Source organism: Zalophus californianus, chromosome 3, assembly GCF_009762305.2.
Source record: "Zalophus californianus isolate mZalCal1 chromosome 3, mZalCal1.pri.v2, whole genome shotgun sequence".
Lineage (NCBI taxonomy): Eukaryota > Metazoa > Chordata > Mammalia > Carnivora > Otariidae > Zalophus > Zalophus californianus.
The window spans coordinates 50754613-50762350 of record NC_045597.1 but is presented as its reverse complement, the minus strand read 5'-3'; the positions used below and the strand labels follow the sequence as shown (position 1 = coordinate 50762350).

Genomic DNA, 7738 nt, shown 5'->3' with positions numbered 1-7738 from the left:
AAAAAGGATCATGAGAGTACTATGAACATTTATATGCCAACAAATTGAATAACCTGGGAAAGAATGGGTAAGTTTTAGAAACAGGCAATCTACCAAGACTGAATCAAGAAGAAATAAATAATCTGAACAGATATATAATGAGTAAGAGGATTGAATCCATAATCAAAAAGCTCCCAGTAAAGAAAATCCAAGACCAGATGGCTTCACTGGAGAATTCTACCAAATATTTAAGGAAGAATTAACACTAATCTTTTTCCAACTCTTCCAAAAAGTTGAAGAGGAGAAAACACTTTGAAATTCATTCTGTGAGACCAGCATCACCCTGATACCAAAATCAGACAAAGATATTACAAGGAAAGGGAACTATAGACCATTGTTCCTGATGAGTATTGATGTAAAAATCTTCAACAAATACTAGCAAACTGAACTCAGTAGCACTTTTAGAGGGTCATATACCATAATCACACAGGATTTATTTCTTGAATGCAAAGCTACTTCAACATATAAAAATCAATCAATGTGATATACCATATTAACAGAATAAGGATAAAAACCATAGGATCTGTATTTCAGTTAATATAGAAAGAGCCCTTGACAACATTCAACACCTTTCCATAATAAAAAGACTCAAGAAACTAGTAGTAGAAGAAAATTACCTCGGGAAAATAAAAGCCATATATGAGAAGCCCACAACTAATATCATACTCAGTGGTGAAAAACTGAAAGCTTTCCGCCTAACATCAGGAACAAGGCAGGGATGTACACTCTTGCCATTCTATTTGACATGGTACTGGAAGTCCTAGCCACAGCACTCAGGCAACAAAAAGAAATAAAAGGCATCCAAGTTGAAAAAGAAGAAATAAAATTATCTGTGCTGGATGACATATGTATAAAACCCAGGAGATTCCACTAAAAAACTTCTAGAACTAATAAAGAAATTTAGCAAAGCTGCAGGATACAAAATCAACACACAATATCATTTGTGTTTGTGTATACTAACAATGAATAATCCCAAAAGGAAATTAAGAAAACAATTCACTTTACAATAGCATCAAAAGGAATAAAATATTTAGACATAAACTTAACTAAGGATTCAAAAAACTTGTGCACTGAAAACTACAAAGAATTTCTGCAAGATATTGAAAACACAAATAAAAGAAAATATATCTCAGGTTCATGGATTGGAAAGCTTAACATTATTAAAATGTGCATACTCCTCGAAGTGATCTGCAGATTCAATGAAATCCTTATCAAAATAAATCTTAATGACATTATTTTAGAAATAGAAAAAAAATCCTAAAATTCATATGGAATGTCAAAGGACCCCAAATAGGCAAACTTGAGAAAGAACATCAATGCTGATTTCAAAACATACTACAAAGCTAGCATAATCTAAACAGTATGGTACTGGTGTGAAGACAAAATAGCCCAGAAATAAACTTTCATATATTGGTCAAATGATCTTTGGAAAGGAGGCCAAGGGTACACAATGGGGAAATAATTATCTCTTTAATAAATGGTGTTAAAAAATTGTATATTAACATGCAAAAGCATGAAGTTGGATCTTTACCTTAAACCATAAATAAAAATTAACTCAAAATGGAATAAAGACCTAAATGTAAAACCTAAAAAACATAAAACTCATAGAAGAAAACAGGAAAAAATCTTCATGAGATTGAATTTGGCAATGAGCTCTTAGATATGACAATAAAACCACAGACAAGAAAAATAATAGACAAATGAGACTACATCAAACTTAAAAACTTCTGTGTAGCATATGAAACAATCAAAAGAGTGGAAAGGCAAACTACATAATGGAAGAAAATATCTGCAAGCCATTTGTCTGATATTGGGTTAATATCTACAATATATTTTTAAAAAGATTTTATCTATTCATGAGAAAGAGAGAGCATAAGCAGGGGGAGAAGCAGAAGGAGAGGGAGAAGCAGGCTCTCCAGGGAGCAGGGAGCCCGAGTCGGGGCTCGATCTCAGGACCTGGGGATTAGGACCTGAGCTGAAGTTAGAAGCTTAACTGACTGAGCCATCCAGGCACCCCTAATCTCTACAATATATTAAGAGCTCCTACAACTCATCAAAAAACCCAAATATTTTTATTTAGAAATAGGCAATGGACTGAATAAACATGTCTCCAAGGAAGATTTAGAAATGGCCAAGGAACACATGAAAAGATGCTCAACATCACTAATCATCAGGGAAATGCAAATCAAAACCATAATGAGATATGACTTCACTATCAAAAAACAGAAAATAGATAACCAGTATCAAAAAACCAGAAACTAACAAAGTGTTGGCTAGGATGTAGAACTTATAGGCTTTGTGTACTATTGGTAGGAATGTAAAATGGTACAGCTCCTATGGGAGATAATACGGAGCTTCCTCAAAAAACAAAACAAAACAAAACAAAATAAAAAACCTAAAAATATAATTACCATATGATTCAGCAGTCCCAATTCTGGGCATATATCTAAAATAATTGAAAACTTGATCTTGTAGAGATATTTGCACTCCCATATTCATTGCAGCAGCAAACATGGTAGCTAAGATATATGGAAACCACCCGTGTTTATCAATGGATAGATGTGGTGTATATGTGTACAATGGAATATTATTCATCCATGAGGAGGGAAATCCTGCCATTTGCTACATCATGGAACAAACTTGAGGACCTTACATGAAGTGAAATAAGCCAATCACAAATAGACAAATACTTCATGAGTCCATTTATAAGATGTATCTAAAGTCATCATACTCTCAGAAACAGAAAACCGAATTGTGGTTGCCAGGAGCAGGGTAGGGGGACAAAAGAGAGTTGTCACTCAGTGGATAGAGAGTTCCTATTTTGCAAGATGAAAAAACTCTAGAGATCTCTTGCACAACAATGTGCGTATATTAAGTCTATTGTACTGTGTGCTTAAAAATGGCTAAGATGGTACATTTTATGTTATATGTTTTGTACCACAACTAAAAAGAAACCAGCAAACTTACCCAACCTGGCATATGAATTCAGAGACACCGATCCCCTCCTTCTCTCTGAGCTTTCTGATCCTAGTGATAACATTTTGCTTGCTGCCTCAAGTTTCATTAGCAGAGGCACCTAGTATTCTGTTGGAAGATGCCTGGTTTTAAAGTCAAAGGACATGAGCTTGCTTGCTCTCTGGCTCCTCCAGAATTCTTTTATATGCTCTTAGACAAGTCACTTAGACTTTTCTATACAGATTCAAAACAATGCTTGCTTAGGATAATTGTGAGGTTTAAATGAAAGAAGGAAAACAGAAGTCCTTTTAAAATTGCCCTATAAGTATGTTAATTACTCTTCTGTAACTTTGTAAACATAACTTAAAGTCCCCTGAAATTTCCTTCCAAAAAACTGAATCAGAGACTATAAGCAAGGGTTTTACAGACCTCCTGGCTGACTCTATTAATTGCATCTGAAAATCAAACAAAGAATTTTTATACTTTGAGAATTTTTTTTACCCTGTAGAACACTTTTTTAAAAACTGATCATTAAAAAGTAGTTTAAAGCAGTTCATCTAAATATAGAGATATATGTAGATATAGATAGGCATACCTATATGTAGATATAGATATAGAGGGCATATTTTTTGCTGGATAAAATGATGGGAAATTCAGTGGGATGAACTAGTGCTGCTTCAGTCCAGTGGTTCTCAAATGGAGGTGATTTTGCCACTCAGGGAACATTTGAGACGTTTTTGATTGTTACAATTGGAGAGGTGAGTGCTACTGACATTGAGTGGCAGAGGTCAGGGATGATCCAAAAAATCCTGCAGTGCACAGGACATCCCCACACAACAAAGAATGATCTAATCCAAAATGTCAGTGTGCTGCTATGAGAAACTTTAGATGACTCTATGGAACATGCACTCTTGTAGATTAAGCTGCTATTGGATCCTAACCACTAAGAAGTTATAATGACTACTATGGAACCCTATGTTTTGCCCATTGCCCACCTTCTCCAACTGACTTCAGGGACTTATCTCCAGTATCCCCAAAGACTACTCCATCCTAATATGTCTTAAGTCAAAATTTATGTGGAACCACTGTGGAAACTCGTAAGACACGACAGACCACAAAGGCATTAATATGCTGCTGACACCAGCTGTAAATCTTCATCTCATCTACTGCTGACAGTGCTATCTCCAAGATTTCAAAGAGCCTGAAAGAAGTGGACTCCTGAGTAAAAAACAAAAACAAAAACAAAAACAAAACCCAGCTGTCTTAGAATCAATGTTGGTGATATAGGGGTAGAGCTGCCCTGCAGGGGAAGGCATTTTGAGAGTTTATCTCTTGCGGACTTCACCCCCAGTTGAAGTTTATGCTGTCCTCCTTCCTTACAGATTACCTTCACTTTTTTTTTACTCCCAAGCCTTACCACCACACATGATTTGCTTCTTCTATTATAAAGGTCAGTCTAAAGTTACAACAATATTGCACATGATAGCTTACTTTCTTAGTCCTTTTTTAGACTGGTTATTTCCCCAAAGTTACACTAACTGAGGATGTGGAGAGATTTTTAACTGATGGCTGTTAGAAGATGTCTGGAATCTTGAAGTAAAGGCTCTGTGGTCTGCGACTTCCTGAGCCCCTGTTTTTATGCACATAGCCTAACCCCTGAAAGAACCTGACTCAGGAGATGCCACAACTAGGCAGTATGATACAGAAGATGTGATGGGTGAATGCAGCGCACATGCATACCACATTCCCTCATGCAAGCTGCCTTCGTAGCTGGGAAGCAGTATAGAGAAAATTGTCTTAAACACATCCTCTGTGGTTTGATTCTAAGTGGGAAAAGATTGGGTTGTAAAGGACGCTTGAGTTCTTGGGAATAAATAATATTTATTTATAGGCTATTATATGCTTGATTAATGTCAACAATGAACGAGGGTCCTCATCACCATCTGGAAAGTCTAGTCATATGCCTCACTTCCCACAATCCTCCCATTCTTTACAGAATATTCTGAAGGGAAATATTCGGTGATGATTTTCCTGATTATATTCTTTTGATGAGGTTGCCACTCAAAGCATTCGTTCGACCACTTGACCGGTTGTATGGGAGTTCTCTGAATGTCAAAGAGATCTGAGGAGGTGGAATTAGTCTTTTTTTAAAATAATACCTTAATCAAATTAAATGAGAAAGATTTTGGCAACTGTATCTACTTCTGAAATTTACCATTAAAGGGTGTATTGTGTAATCAGAATTCTAACAAGGAGTCAACACCATTCTCTTAGTGGAAAAATGACTTTTTAAAATTTGTTTGCTGAAGCTGAACAGCCTTGAAAGAAGATGGAAAGATAGCCAATAAATTCAGTGTCTTACTGGGAGACTCGGCAAATACTGACTATCACTATCCTAACAAATCTTAATGAAAAGCTAAATCTACCTGTGAACAGAGGGAATTGATTGGGAATAGATTTACTTCATAAAGACTAAAATCAAGTGGTCATACAGTACTGTTTTGTCAAGCTTGGAAAAGCTTTCTCATTAAAAAGAAGAAAATTCTATTATACTTTATCTTCACTGTTGCACGAGGGTCCTGAAACGATTTTGTTACCAGCAGTACGACCTGACGTGGGCAACCAGAGCAAAGGCAGGAGTAACTGAGTCTTGGAGATAAACACATCTCACCCTTCACACAAAAGCCGGTGGTGTAAGTGAAAATGGTCCCAGGAGTCTTCCCTCAATACATTGCTCCTAAAGAATTAAATAAAGTGTCTGGCTTAAGGATATCTTTGGGAAGGGAAAGTGCGTCCTTCAGACCTGTGTGATCTCAGAAACATACTAGTGCTTAAAACGGCATGTGGAGAGCTTTGCACTGCTCCAACTTCAAAAAAAAAAAAAAAAAATGTGTGCACTGGCCTATAAAACATTTTTTTAAATCGGATTTGAAGATGTTTATTGCATTCTGGTTTGATGAAAAACGAACAAAACATACATGTATTTAGCACGAGCTGGCGGGATACACCGAGCCTAACGGTGCGCAGCAGTCTGAGAACGGAGTCCTGAGCGGCCCCGCTGTGATGGTTTCCTGCAGCAGTCAGGCACCAAGCGTTAAACAGTCCCCAGTTCTCTCCTTTCAGCACTGGCAGCCCCTCACCGTTGTCTCTCGGTTCCTTAACAATATCCAGACCTCCAAGGAGCTCCCCTTTCACATACAGCTGAGGGTACGTGGGCCAATTTGAGTAAGTTTTTAACCCCTGCCGAACTTCTTCATCCTCCAATATATCAAATGTCTCGTATTCAACACCAGTATTATTTAGTATTTCCAGAATTTGTTTGCTGAATCCACATTTTGCTTCCTGTTTGTTTCCTTTCACAAAGAGCATCACAGAAGCTTTATTCGTCAGTACTTTGAGCCTTTCCTCTAATTTGGGAGCTTTTAGGGCAAATTGTATCTAGTTCATCAGATGCTTCAAGTTCCTTAATTATATCAAGTCCTCCTATGAGCTCTCCAGAAACATAGAGCTGGCGATAGGTGGGCCAGTTGGAATAGGTTTTGAGGCCCTGACGAACTTCTTCATCTGAGAAGATATCAAAACTGCCAAACTGAATATTATGTTTGTTAAGGATTTCCACCCTCTGCTTGCTGAAACCGCAGCGCGGCTCCTGAGGAGTTCCCTTCCTAAACAACGTGCAAGGGGCGGCATGAGTTAATTTCTTCAGGCAAAGGTTGAGATCTTCTTTAGGATGCTCGTTACCACTGGGTGGGAAGGAGCCGCTAGATGCATGGCGCTGAACTTTTTTGGTCAACTCTGGGGCATGTGCGCCATCTAATCGGTCGATTTTCTGGGAATTCTTGAAAAACAGAAAGGTGGGAACAGAACGAATTTCCTATTTTTCAGATACTTCAGGAACGGCTTCAGCTTCCAACATCACAACGAAACTTGAGGCTGTTCTTTGGCTAATGCTGCCATCACGTCGTTCATCTGAGCACACTGTGGAGCCCATGGCGCCCAAAAATGGACCACAAGGAGGGACTTGGCTCTGAGGCGCAGCAGCTCCTCAAACTGCTGGGCTGAGCCAACCTCCACCACAGCCGCCGCCACCTCAGCCGCCCCCACCGCCATGCTGCCGCCGCCAGACAGGAGCAAAGGAGCGTGGGCTGCCGGCGGGGGCAGGGCCTCGGGCGGTTGCACGCGGAAGCCGCCCTATAAAACATATTTAAACAAATAATTTAGAATCTTCTCTAGGCTGAATAGTAAATTGTTGATCCAAAGTTTGCTGCTAAGTCACCTGAAGTTGATAGGCTTGTGGATTGAGTACTAATAATTTAGCCTTCCCTGGATCTGGAAATTCCAAGGGTTGGGCTAGCCAATTGTATACCCATCTCCCACCCGGTTTATGAGTAAGTTGAGATATTAAAAGTAAGTAAGGGTAAAAGAGCACATTCATTGTGGCCAACTTTGAGGGCAGGACTGAATTTGTTAGTAAAGTGGTTTCTCCTACCAAATTTCTCCTACCAGAATTAGGCATATGCCTACCACCACACTCCTAGTTAGCTAGACCAAACACTTAGACATGGAGGCAAGGTTGTTCCCCAAACGAGGAAAGATAATGCTGAGCTGAGTATGCCTAAATAGTTATTCTTTTGTAAACTACCAATTGAAAAAGGCCACTTCCCTAGGAGTAAGATGAGTCAAAGACAGACAGAGGCCAGGAACGTGCTTAGACAAATGTCCCCAACCCAAAGTGGATTCCTTT

At 38.7% G+C, this 7738-nt stretch overlaps 1 pseudogene; it reads right to left on the bottom strand.

The window, feature by feature from the left end:
• Nucleotides 1–4059: 4059 nt before the first annotated feature.
• LOC113920448 lies at nt 4060–7104 on the bottom strand (annotated as a pseudogene).
• Between the last annotated feature and the right edge of the window lie 634 nt (nt 7105–7738).